We start from the raw sequence: 14,532 nt of genomic DNA on the forward strand, positions 1-14,532 counted from the left end.
GCCAGGAAATCAATCTTACATTTAGAACTCTAGTCCATCCTATATCCATGGCTCTGCGGTGTCACTCAGCTCATGCTGTGCTAATGACAAGTTTTCTCTAAGTTGTATTCAAATCTTCACTGACGTTTCATAAGAAGGTAGATGAGAATATAATATTATATATAACAAAACATATATATATTATTTTATATTATATTCTTACATTCATAATTTGTCGTAATATTCACAAACTTTAACACTTTGAAAACTTGTCAAACAACTGTATTCTTGAGTATAAACACATTATTATTCAGTTGATTATGCAACCCATCCAGAAAGTGGTAGTTATACCATACCTTACAATTAATATCAGATGGCCTACACAGAATAAAATTAACTACGTTTGTACTCTTGAGTAATTTTCATTGCAGCACTGTCACTAAGGAATTTAAATAACTTCAACAGAAGGTTCTTTGTAATCCTCCTATATTGCAAAGTGTTGATGGACGCATCCAGTGTTTGAGGTGGTTTCACTGGTCTTGGGGAAAATCAATATTAAAATATCCTCAATGATATTTTAATGCCATAGCACAAAAATAATGCCATAGCACAAAATAAATAATAATAATAATGGCAGACTTCACCACTATATAATGTATCCACATGACAAAATTGCATTTGTCACCTCTAAATATATACCAATAAAAGTAAAACAATATAATAAAAACATCATTTGTAAGGACAAATTAAAGCATAAACACACTATTTTAAATGTGGCATTCATGATTTGGGGTCTAATGAACTGGATTATTGTGAGAAACCTGATTATTTTGTAAGTTTTCCTCATATTGCCATGAGATAAAAATTATGAAAATGTTTAAACCACATGATATAATTACTTATAAAGCAAGCAAGAAAGAGCTTGCTGTTAGAATCAAAATGTGCCTTTGAGATAAACTTTAAAAGACCGAAATAAATTCTGATTACTTTTTATTACTCTATTGTGGCATCAGAGAAGGACTGAAATATCAATTTTTGAGCAATGGATTCTCATGACACAGTTTGGCCCCAATGATCAAATATTAGGGCTGGCTTCCTATGGGCAGGCATTGATACCTGTTGTTCACAGCCATTATGAATGAAGTGGATACAATTTAAGTCTAACTTACTATAAAATGAAAACATTTCTCTTAGAATCACTTTATACTCAGCAATATTCTAGAAAGAAATAATAGGCGGTGGTCATTGATAAGAATTGTTGATATATAGAATATATGCACTGTGTGTTTGACAGGCTCCCCAAACTTCAAGCTGTGTGATCTTTTCATAAGTTACCTAGCCTGAGGAGAAGGTTTAACAAAAGTCACCCAATGATATCAATTTCTAATTTCTGGAACCTGTAAATGTTACCTAATAAGGAAAAATGATATTTGCAGATGTGGTTGAATTAACAATCGTGGGATGAGAATTTTGTCCTGGATTTTCAGCTGGGCAATAACTATAATCGCAAGTATCCTATAACAGAAAGGCAGAGGAAGACTGATACAGACAGAAGACAAATGGCACACACATAAAGGTGAGAGCAGTATGAAGACAAAGGTAGAGAGGGGTGATGCAGGCCCAAAGAAGGAATGCCAGAAGAGCAGCCAGAAGCTGGAAAAGTCAAGAAACGATGTGTCCCTAGAGCCCAGAGATGGTGCAACTCTGATGACACCTTGATTTGTCCCAATGATAATGATTTTGGATTTCAGGTTTCCAGACTGTGAGAATAAATTTCTCTTGTTCTAAATCACTCACTTTGTGATTACTTGCTGCAGATGCCAAAGGAAATGAGTAACACCTAGTTTTACTTTAATTTCTCCAGCTGTAAAGTGAGGGTGAAAATAGTACTTCATAGAGTTTTTAGGACAATTAAGGAGTCAGTCTATATAATGTACTCAGAATAATGCCCTGCACTTAGTAAGCAGAATTTAAATGTTAGTGTGATCTCTATCTTTGTCTCTATCTGTATACATCTACATCTATATTGATATATATTTCTATTACATACAGATGCCCTTATGTCTACACCTTATACTTATATCATCTATCTATATTACCTAGAATTTTCAATTATTATTTATGTTTGTTCTACACCTTAGGCTAAGAGTAAATGAAAATTTTAAATACTATTAAAATTTAGAAGAAAATGTTTTACCAAATGACATTAAACAAACAAAACCCCTAAAGCCCATGAAATTTACATTATTCAAAACATTTATGTATTCACTGATCTGTGCATAATGTTACAAAATAACAAATAACATGGCATCAATTTTCCTGTATATTTATCAATAAAAGATGTGAGGTGACAGGCCCTTTTGGAGGTAATTAGGTATTAAAGGATCCTCTCTCATTCATGGGATTAACACCCTTAAAAAAGAGACCACACAGAGCTAACTGACCCTTTAGACCATGGAAGAATGCAGCCAGAAGACATCATCCATAAACCAGGAAATTGGTTGCCTCAGGCAAAAACGTGGTTTTTGGCTTTCAATATTACTAAACAACCTATTTAACATCAGATCCCTCTTTATCAAAGAGGAAGAATATATCACCCCTATAAAGCTGTATTGAGAATTCAATAAAGGATGTAATTAAAGACTGTGGCACATGGTAGGCCCTTACTAGCTTCTCTTAACTGAGTGTATGCAGTAAATTTGCTTTTTGTCTCTGATGGGATATGGGGAAGACAGGATGAGCAATTTAGGGTAACTTACAGATAACATTACTGGGAAGACAAGAAACTTTGAACCAACTTTTTAATTTGTTAATACAAGTCAATTACTGCATGTTCTCACTTGTAAGTGGGCGCTAAATAAAGTATAGACATGGACATAGAATGTGGAAAAACAGTGATGTCGTTTGAATTTGTGTCCCTTCCCAAAACTCATGTCAAATTGGAGGAGGGGCCTGGTCGGAGGTGATTGAATCCCGGGGTCTGATTTTTCCCTTGCTGTTCTCATGACAGTGAGTGAGTTCTCATAAAATCTGATGGTTTAAACGTGTGTGGCACTTACTGTTTTTCTTGCTTTCTCTCTTATCAACTTGTGAAGAAGGTGCTTGCTCCTTCTTCACCTTCTGCCATGTTTGTAAGTTTCCTGAGGCCTCCCCGTCATGCTTCCTGTTAAAACCATGCTTCCTGTTAAACCCATGTAAACCTCTTTTCTTCATAAATTACCCACTCTCAGGTAGTTCTTTATAGAATTGTGAGAATGGACTAATGCAGTCCTTGGAGAGCCAGAAGGAAGGGAGGGTGAAAGGGGAGGGAGAGAGGAGAAATAACTTAATGGGTGCAGTAAGTAATTTAATGCATCCACTGAGTGATGGATATATTAAAAGCCCAGACTTTACCACTATATAATGTAACCATGTAACAAAACTGCACTTGTCCCCACTAAATTTATACCAATAAAAACAGAACAAAATAATAAAATGTCATTTATAAGGACAAATAAAATAATAAACACACTAATTTTATCTCTGATATATTAAGTCTAATTTTTAACGTGATATCCATCTTTAATAGAAGTTACTTCCCAATCAAAAAATCCTTAATTCTAGGATATCATATTCTGATGAGGAAGAAATAATTTTCATCATTACTTTTCCTGGAGCATACAAAATAGGGTCACATCACTGAATTTAAAGCTAGAAAGAAGACTTTTCTTCTTTGCCTCTTCCCTGAAAAACTATAGTCTTGGGGCTTAAGGTCTTCCGAATTTAGTTTTTTATTTAATGCCACTTATAAAACTTTGACCCAAGATTGACATTCTCTCCCTTCTTTTAAGCTTCCATCAAACAATCTCTTACGCTTATTATTTTACCCTTTTTGATGAGATAATTATTCATTTTATATGTACCCACTCAACTGTAAGGTCCTTGGAGATGGAAGCCATAAGTAGCTTCTATGTGTTTGCCTTTCTTTCCATCCAAGAAATAGAGAGCATAATACCTCAACTTCTTCCCCAGATCCCGAACTCACAGAATGCCTAGCAGTGTACAGGGACACCTACACACCTACCCCTATCCCCTCAACACACATGGCTTTCTCTCCTTGCCTTAAGAGAATGAATATTGAAACAAATGAAGAAACAGGTTATAAAATAAGCTTGCATTCCTTCTAAAGTTTAGCTTTTTAAATTCTTAATCAGTTTAGGTCTCTTGTATTTGCAAGTAGTTGTCTCTAGCTGGTCATTGATATGTTTAGAAATATCCTATATAAATGAGCTATGGAGATGAATTAACATATTCCAAAGATAAGTATTGGCATTTTGCAAAAAAAATAAATAAATATGTTGAGGGCATTCAGGCTGAATATATTGACTTTTCTTTATGGATTGCACTAAAGTTGATTTACTGAATTTTCATAGGCAGCCTGCAAAATGACCAATTGATTATGAAGAGAGACAAAAACTTTTCTAATTATTCCAGTTCTGTGAGGCAGTGGTATGGAAGGCCAAACACTGTTCTTCATAAGTTTATCTTATTTAAGAGCTATTATTATTCACTCTTGCCAAAAGATTAATCTTGAAGAGTCATGTGCTTGTAATCCTATTGTAATGGCCTTTTTACTTGACTTTCTTCTCTGAGATCTATCAGCTTACCGATAATTACTGAGCCGTCCCTTCCCCTGGGGTATAAGAGTACCCAGCAATAAAAACACACACAAATATTTCTATCATATATGAATGAATGAAAATCTGACTACAACTTACAATTAAAGGTAATTTCTTTGAGAGAAGTTGGAGGGGATGGAGATGGAGGATGCAGGTGTTATTTTATTTGTATTTCATTATATTAGGTCCAAAGACTTCCATTGGATTATCTGTACAGATTGATCATTCTAGCATAACTATGGTGACTTCTGAGAACTTCAGAAGTAATGACAGCAATGTATCATTAGGTTTTGCAAAAGCCTTTGGAAGAGACTATCACATGTTCCAAAGTAGATTCAAAATTCCACCTCAAATGGTATAATGCACACTTCACTTCAAAACTGAACCTTCTAGGCTGACTGTTCCCTATGGACTTGTGTTCAGATTTCTTCTAAAAAGACTAGAGTGACAGTCTGAGCTAAAGCTAATAAAAAGCAGCTCCAGCATGACTCAGTATGTGCACTTACGTAAGAAAATCCTCTGAAAGGTGAGTGTGAACTATTACAGCTAGACATAAACATGATATTTGTGTATATTCCAAAGCAGATTTAAAAATGTTAATTTAAAATGAGTTTAATACAATCACAAAAATAAAAGATACATTTTACATATAATTCTGTCATCTGACCAAATAATGTTTATCCTGATAAAGCACTATAACATAGTGGAAATTATTTGGAGTCCCATAGAACACAATTTTATATGCTTATGTAGCCATATATCATTGGGCACATCACATTTTGTAGCAATGGCTTTGTTTTCCTATTTATGTATGCCTATATCTACATATCTGGATTGTTTGAAGAATTATATACAATAATATAAATGAAAAACCTTGAGAAATGCTTGAAATACAGTAGTTGCTCAAACAATGGAACTTATTGTTACAGGTTTTAAGATTTGTTGTGTATTTTTCTAATCTCAGTCCTTATGCCCATATACTTTAAGCAATTGCAATCAAAATTCATAAATGTCCTTGATTCCTTCATGTTGTGATTTGATTTCATCTATTTTTTCACAGTAGGCATTTAGTTTATTTTTTAACATCATCAAATGTTCATTTTTAATCACTTCAAATACTGCCTATAGTGAATTGACCTCCGGATAGAGACATAAGCTTTCTGAGGCAGATCTTTAGAAGTGACTTCTTAAATAAGGGGCACTAAGCCCTGACTAGGAATAGCTGTTTGTTATTTCCATCTGCACTTGATGAGGAAGTTGTGGCCTCTTTTTTCACTGATGTGGATTTTGCCATCATTATCCATGCCTCTAACCTGCAGCCTTGATTACTATAATACTCTTGACTTTGGGCTACTTTTGAGCTTTGGCTGGTGAGGAATGCAGCAATCTGTTTGCTTGTGGGTAGCCACTGCAGGAAGCATATTGTATCAGTGTTCCATCGTAAAATGCAATGGAGCTGCACTTTAATGAAGCCACAGCAAGGCTGAGTATATTTGAGGAATCACTTGAATATTTAATAAGTCTAAATGGAAAGAAGATACTTTTTTTTCTTTTTTTCTTGCACTATTTTGCTATCCGTGGTTGAACAAAAGACACTTAATAAAAACATTTTAGCTGAAGTGTTATCGTTTCCAACACCATAGGCATTATACAGCAGAAAAGTTTTAGATTCACAGCAGGCCTTAAAGGTCCTTGCTTCTAAATTCAATGTAAAGTATTGCTGAGGAATTATGGCTAACACACACACACACACACACACACACACACACACACACACACACCTGCCTTCAGCTCTTGGCACCATCTTCATGAAGAATGAAGAAGTAAAACTCAAAAAGTGTCTATCAATGTGGAGAAGGGAGCTATATAATTAGGTAAAAAAATGAAAGATAAAAAAAGGCAGACAAAAGTCATGTCATGACCTTATCAGAGGCAACATGTGAAAACAGATATTTTCGGTGATTTCATACAAAGAGAAAGAATAAAGAATTACCTTACTTCAGAAAATCTTTAGATATACCTACATGCATTTAAATTAGATATATATATTTACTTTGTCTGTTTCCATACTATATAGTGTCCACAAATACAGAAATATATATGTCCTTGATTTCTCTCAATGAACACTCCATTTCTGCCTTTAAGATGTGTTTTCAGCCATTATATTATCAAGTACCTTGCTTTATAATCTGAAACCATCTTACCAGATTTCATTTCCTCATTGTATTTTCTTTTTTGATAATATGGAAATGCTACAATTATATCATCCACTTTGTTTCTGCATATTCTTTTGTAGTTACTGGTGCTCTGTTTTTATTTGTGGCTGAAATTGACTAAGGAAATTTATAGATTTGGTGCATCCCCCTACTTCATTAACTCACAAGCAACAAAAGCAGCTGTTAGTGAATTAACATCAGTCCACTTTCAAAAACTTGTGGGCAGATAATTCCAATTATAGTTAGTTATGACTGACTTCTGCTTTCATGAAGATTGACCGAATGTGCTAGAGATATGGGATAAGGTTTACGACTGGAGTTGTGGTTCAGACCCTGAGTTGACTGTTGGGTCTGGGAGACAGAATTAACGTAGTGGTTTGGGTTTGGGTGTCAGTTTGGCCACAAACCAAACTTCATTGCTCCCTAGTTGTGAAATGTTGAACAGGTTAGAAAACTCTAAAACTCAGGGTTTTTGTCTGTAAAATGATGATGTTAATTATACTTTTATCAAGGATTTTGTGCATATTAAATAAGACATCTTCATTCATGGTGTCTGCATTACGCACCCAATCATTTTAGCTATGATTGTTCATACCGTCCTGTGTGAAATAAGACGGGTATGTTCTCTTACCTTTTAGGCTTATCTAGTGTCAATATTGCCCTCAAGAAGTCAGAAAAAAAAAAATTAGACATTCAAGAGTTTCACTGTTGTTTAAAGCTATTGTTTGTATGATTAATACCATTAAGTCATTTATTTCATTCATTCTTTCTTTTTTTAACTCAGTCAGTATTACTGAGTGTCTACTATGGGCTAGACGCTATGCAAATTGCTGAAGCTCGAATGATGAATAAGGCAGAATTTCTGTCTACAGGAAACAGGTCTATGACCTATATAAATATCTATTGGAAAACAGAAATTACAATCAACTATCTCGATATAGGAATGCACCTATCTCAGTCTTGGGAGTGACGGGGAGAAGAAAAGTCCTACAGAGGAGATAGAATCTCATCTTAATTTCTGAGGAAAAGTACGTCATAACTAAAAGAGGCATTAGAGGTTAACAAGTCCACAGAATTAATTTTAGAGTTGAGACTGGGAGAGATTACAGGACATGGCCACACAGTCCAGAACTGAACAGCCTGAGCTCCTTCTACTCCACAGCTTGTGCTCAAAATCATCTTTTCCAAGCCACAAGCTGTGTTGTTTTCCATAGATCTTAGAAAATGGGCCATGACCTTCAAACTTAACATTCTGGAAAACGTGGTCCCTAAGTCAGGCAGTCAGCCCATCTGGGGAATGTTGAAAATCCTATAATTTCCACCCTTCCCTACAGCAATATTTCCCTTTCATTTGATTGTAAGGTGGCAATTAAAATAAAACGCAATACAGTACACAAGAAGAGGGCAGAGGCAAAACATGAGAGACTCCCAGTGGAAAAGGAGGGAAGCATATGGTAAAGGTAATTGGCTTCTCTCTGTTACATGAAGGCACATAACTGAAGAGTTGCATATAGCAATCTATGTATTTCTGAATTTATAAGAAACTCACTTTATAACCAGCACTGACTTTCAATAAATGTGTCATAAACAGTAGGGATCCTTTTCCCACTCTAATGTAACTTGGACAATTTCTTTATCCTAGATGCACATTGAGCCCAAGGCTTTCCATATCTATCCTAAATATAACTGGTCACCATTGCAAAACAAAATTTAGTGCTTTTCTTCGATGGTAAGAGACTTTTTTACAATGTTTACTGATTTTTCAAAGTCCATAGTAGCTAACCTGGTTTCCAGTTCATCAAATCCACTTGAATCATGGTGTGTGTTTGTGTGTGTGTGTGTGTGTATGTTTTTTTTCGTTGTCAAGGTTACAAGCAGCATAAGGCACTCAGCATGTATGAGTGAAGAACATGTCATAATATTATTTTATTCTAAGAAATCCCAACCTGTTGATAAGTTATCTCAATCAAACTTAAACCCAAAAGTATAGTAGGCAAAATGCCTATTTAGTACCCTCTTGGGTAATTCCTAATTAGGATGTATTAATAATTATGCATGCTCTGTACCATATAGACTGTTGTGAATAATGGTTTCCCCAATGTAATAAAAATTTAGTGAGGCTTTGTCTTACACTGTCAATTAAGTACATTTCTGGCCTACTGACTAAATTTTGATTTATGTTGCCTTCTTCTTACTTTTTACAAAAGTGAGAAATTACAGAGCTATCTTAACGTTTCAAAAGATTAATTGTCCACAACGCCAATTTGGTTTGCATGAAGTCTGAACAGCTGTAATTATGCTCACCTTCCCCAGTGAATATACCTAAGAAAGTATTTCTAGTTACAAGTTCCATCGTGTTACATTTAAGAGGCCAAACTAAATACAATGAAACCTACTAATTTCACTCTTCTCCCGAATGTTCTCTTGCAGTTCACATTCAAATTTGAAAGTCTTAGCAAAGTTTCTAAACTGCGGGGCTGCCAACATTTTACTTTTCTTTTCTTCTTTTATCTTCTTTGAAAAATTAGAAGAAAGTTTTTTTCTGACCAGATAATTATTTTTTGATTAATACCTTATTTTCTACTTGCATGCAGTCAGCTAATAAAATGACAAGAAAAAGTAGATACATTTGAATTTCAAGTTCTTCTTTCAAAGGTTTAATCACAGTGTTTAAACTGAACTCAGTGATAAGTTATCTGGAGTTATCCATTTTGTCATAAAAATCATAATATTGCAATCATCTTAAAATAGGCCAGTTGAAAATATTAGCTCAAAGTCAACTGTAGGAGGGCAGAATTTTCACACTGACTCATTAGTGAGTACTTTTAAAAAATACATATTTTTTAATTGACAGTCATTGTATACATTTATGAGGTATAATGTAATGTTTTGATATGTGTTTGTAATATGACATTTTAAATACCCTCATAGATATTACTTTCCAATGGACATTTTTTTTTTTTTTTTTTTTTTTTGAGACTGAGTTTTGCTCTGTTGTCCAGGCTGGAGTACAGTGGCGAGATCTTGGCTCATTGCAACCTCTACTTCCCGGGTTCAAGCGATTCTGCTGCTTCAGCCTCCCTAGTACCTGGGACAACAGGCGCCTGCCACCACACCTGGCTAATTTTTGTATTTTTAGTAGAGGCAGGGTTTCACCATGTTAGCTAAGCTGGTCTCGAACTCCTGACCTCAAATGATCCACTCACTTTGGCTTCCCAAAGTGCTGGGATTACAGATGTGAGCCACTGTGCCCGGCCGACAGCATTATTTTTAATCATTGCTTTTAATTATTAGAGAAGGGGCTTAGAGATCTGTACCATGTTTTAAAATTTTAGTCTAATCTCTTCAGAAATGGGGAGAAAAATGCCAAAACTATTCATTCAGTTCCAGAGGCAGCTACATTCAAAATACACCTCAAAAGCTTTCAAGAGTTTTTTGGTTTTTTGTTTTTTGTTGTTGTTGTTGTTGTTGTTTTGTTTTGTTTTTTGCTGCGTAGTGTTCTAGAAACGGTTTTATCTTGAGTCCTGTATTCCATAAAGTAAGCTCCTTTTAGCTCTGTGGGTGCAAACACAAAAAGAAAAGACTTGAAAACAACAAGTCTACATGAATATGTAGACTTTAGAATATTTACAGCTTAATAGACACCAGAACTAGGCATTAGCCAGAGTAAGTCAACAGTTTAAAGATACCTTAGAGATCAATACAGAAAAGTCAAGGCCAGATGTCCCAGCATTACTTAACGAGAGGCAATCTCAGAAAAAAAAAAAAAAAAAAAAAAAAAAAAAAAAAAAAAAAAAAAAAAAAAAAAATACACGTCAGAATCTGATAGACTGAATTTAGATCTCAGTTTTTAACTTACTGTATGACATTGAGGTAGTTATTCAAACTCCCTAACTTCATTAATTTTATTTTTAAAATGAATATTGCAGTATTTATGTAGCATTGTAATAAATAAGTATGGGTTAACCTCCAGCCCACAATGACATACATTCTCCTAGAACTACCCATAACTACCACACCCAATATTAAGGTTAAAAGTTAATACCTACATTTGTACATTTTGACCTTCCCTTCTCTGGGAATATAGAGTATCTCACCCGTCTCAAGCTAAACCAATCCACTTTTATTCCTAAAAGACTGGAATTTCGTCTAAGACATTAAGCGTAGCTTGACTTGACTGTTGAACTGAAGTGATACAAGGCCGCCATCTTTTGTCATGTGTACAGGAAAGCAGAGAAAGCCATCTACAGACAGACATGAATCAGGCAGATAGTGAAAGCTGGTTGTGAGAGATTCAGAGAGACCGAAATATGGGCTGCTTGGGTTCTGGATGATTTCCTGTGCCCTGGATTTAATCCTCTGTGCCTGTGTCTGTCCTTGGCATATGTTGCAGTGATGCATGTCTGTGTTCATGTAATAAATTTTCCCATCATGCCTAGGTTAGCACAAATTGAGGTTGTTTCCCAGCCAAAATAAATAAATAGAATATAATAAAAAATTAAAAAAAACAAAAAAACAAAAAAACTCAATAATTTCAGCTGAGAAAAATATTAACCTCATGAAGTAACTGTGAAATTTAAATTAGGCAATTTTAAAGTATCACACAGTCCGATGTCTGGCATAGAGTTTTAATAGCCACACATATTTCAGTTGCCTACCAGAGCCAGGTGTTTGTGCAACTTATGCAGATCATTCTACGTAAACTGTTGACTGGTTAAGTGCTCATGTTTCCATCTGTTTCCATCTTATCGATGAGACTAACTAAGGAATGGATAGATTTAATGACCTGGTCATAGCCATACATCTATGTGTTTATTCAATACATATTTATATGTTACTAATGCAAGGCAAGCATATGTCAAGCACTTGAGATATTATGAAAAATTAGATAGAAATCATTCCTGTCTTCAAAGTTTCACTGAGAAGTGGGAAGAGTAGGTTTCAAGCGTTTTATAAAACTGCCAAACTCAGGTTCTCTTTAGACATTCATTTTCTATTTCTGTTGGGTGAAATGTTTTTACATAGAACAGGAGTCTCTTGAATTCTGAGACTTCCATATTAATAATACATCACAAAGCATTTCAGTCATTAATTTAATTTTAGTAAATTTGCTCAATTGCTTGTTTTTGTAAGCCAAAAGATATGTGACAAATTATAGTTCATTTTTCACAATTCCAGAAAAGTTTTCTTTTCAAAAAGAAATCTTTTTCATGTCTCTTGTGTTAACAAAAGCTAACATTCATTGAATTGTTCCTGTGTGGCAAACATTGTTAGAGGTAATTCCCATGCAGTTACTATTCAATTTTCTTAACAACTTCATGTGACTTTTTTTTTTTTTTTTTTCAATTTTCTGATGTTTCAGTAGAGGAAACCAAACCAGAAACGTCTCATGGCTTGGTCAATATTGAATAGGTAGTGATGGAGCAAAGATTTCAACTCAGACAGTGTAACAGCACAGCCCATTCTCTTAACCACTCCTCCATATTTCCTTAAAAACATAGCACAATCATAATCACACATATAGAAGTTATTATACATGGAATAATTATCATATGCCAAGTTAATGCTGAACATGTATTTATTATATTATAGTTCAGTAACAAGAGGAGTCAATGCTATCACTGCAAATAATTTTAAGGAAATTCCATATAGCACAATTTAATGTAGATCTTACCACTCCTCTATTATTTCAAGTTATATTTGATTAATTTAAGTCCTGTTAAATGTGACTTGAGTTTTATTAAAATATGACTTCACATCCTTGACAAAACAAAATGAAAATAGAAATAAAATAAAATAGTTGTCTTTAGTAAGAGTCCAGAATGTAGATTAGATAATATTTCAATGTATTTTAAACAAAGAGCTTATTCAAAATTTAAGACAACAAATTTCATTTACCTCGTGGCATGAAATTCTACAGCATGTTGGGATAGAGGGACAGCCCTGATATCTACGGTTAAGTTAATGCCCCAGATGATTTAGGTTAAATGTTATAACCTCTCCAAGCCTTTAGTCTATCTGTAAATTAAATTATCTGTGAATTATTATCTGTTAATTAAAGAGGGTTACTAAAGTGACCACCAGGTTTCACTTTGTGTCATGATTCTATTCAACTGACATTGACTCTGTGCAGTACTGGATCTTGAAAAATTTTGAGCTCTATGTTAACTCAGAAAAAAAAAATCAATAGGAAGTCACAATAGAGAGGCGTGGCTGTACAATTGCAGGGCATTTGCAGATTTCTGTTTCACTCGACGTAGGTGAACTGCTGTATACAATAGACTCCGAAATGTGCATTGGTTAACATACAGTTGATGTTTGTTTCTAGGTCTCACGAGAATATGGCACAAGTGAACAGGATTGTGGGACAACCCTTCCTGTGCAGTCATTCAGTGACTCACCTGTTGGACACTATTTCAATTCTAGCTGGAATGGAGAAGATATGTTGAGTGTCACCATATGGGAGGTATACAGGAGCCAGGTCTGAAGATGGCAAGCATCACTTTTCACTTTCTATTATCTAGGTTTCATTGACATGGCCAAATCTAACTGAAAGGGATGCTAAACTCATAGTTTCTGTGTGTCACTAGGAAGAAAATGAAAATATGGATGTTGGTGATTAGCTATCAGTCTCTTCTCTGATATGTAACACATCTTTAAATTATAATGTTCATCTTGGCTTTTATTTGTGATAGACTCCTTTACTTAGTATGTTACAGATTTAAGTTACAGCTCTGCTTGGTCAATTTGAGGATTGATTGATTGCTTGATTGACTGATTGATTTAGAGATGGAGTCTCACTCTGTCTCCAGGCTAGAGTGCAGTTCTCAGCTCACTGCAACCTCCGCCTCCCGGGTTCAAGAGATTCTCCTGCCTCAGCCTCCCGAGTAACTGGGATTACAGGTGCATGTCACCACACTCGGCTAATTTTTTGTATTTTTGTTAGAGACGGAGTTTCACCATGTTAGCCAGGATGGTCTTGATCTCTTCTCTGATATGTAAAACATCTTTAAATTATAATGTTCATCTTGGGCATACCTCATGTTCTGCCTGCCTTGGCCTCCCAAAGTGCTGGGTTTACAAGCATAAGCCACTGTGCCAGATCAATTTCTTAATTTCTTAAATGACATTAATAACTCCCAAAGTGACCAGTTGTTTAGCTCAGTCATAGGACATTAAAAAGTGTTGGATGAATGTTTCTAGATTGGTGTCAGTTGGGTAACTTTGTTCTGATTAAATTATTTTATTTTTTTTGCCCGGGCGCGGTGGCTCAAGCCTGTAATCCCAGCACTTTGGGAGGCCGAGACGGGCGGATCACGAGGTCAGGAGATCGAGACCATCCTGGCTAACACAGTGAAACCCCGTCTCTACTAAAAAAATACAAAAAACTAGCCGGGCGTGGTGGTGGGCGCCTGTAGTCCCAGCTACTTGGGAGGCTGAGGCAGGAGAATGGCGTAAACCCGGGAGGTGGAGCTTGCAGTGAGCTGAGATCCGGCCACTGCACTCCAGCCTGGGCGACAGAGCGAGACTCCGTCTCAAAAAAAAAAAATATTTCTGAGGACTCTGTTCTGTTCCATTGGTCTATATCTCTGTTTTGGTACCAGTACCATGCTGTTTTGGTTACTGTAGCCTTGTAGTATAGTTTGAAGTCAGGTAGCGTGACGCCTCCAGCTTTGTTG

This window comes from Rhinopithecus bieti, unplaced genomic scaffold, assembly GCF_001698545.2.
Source record: "Rhinopithecus bieti isolate Rb0 unplaced genomic scaffold, ASM169854v2 scaffold_1599, whole genome shotgun sequence".
Taxonomy (NCBI): domain Eukaryota; kingdom Metazoa; phylum Chordata; class Mammalia; order Primates; family Cercopithecidae; genus Rhinopithecus; species Rhinopithecus bieti.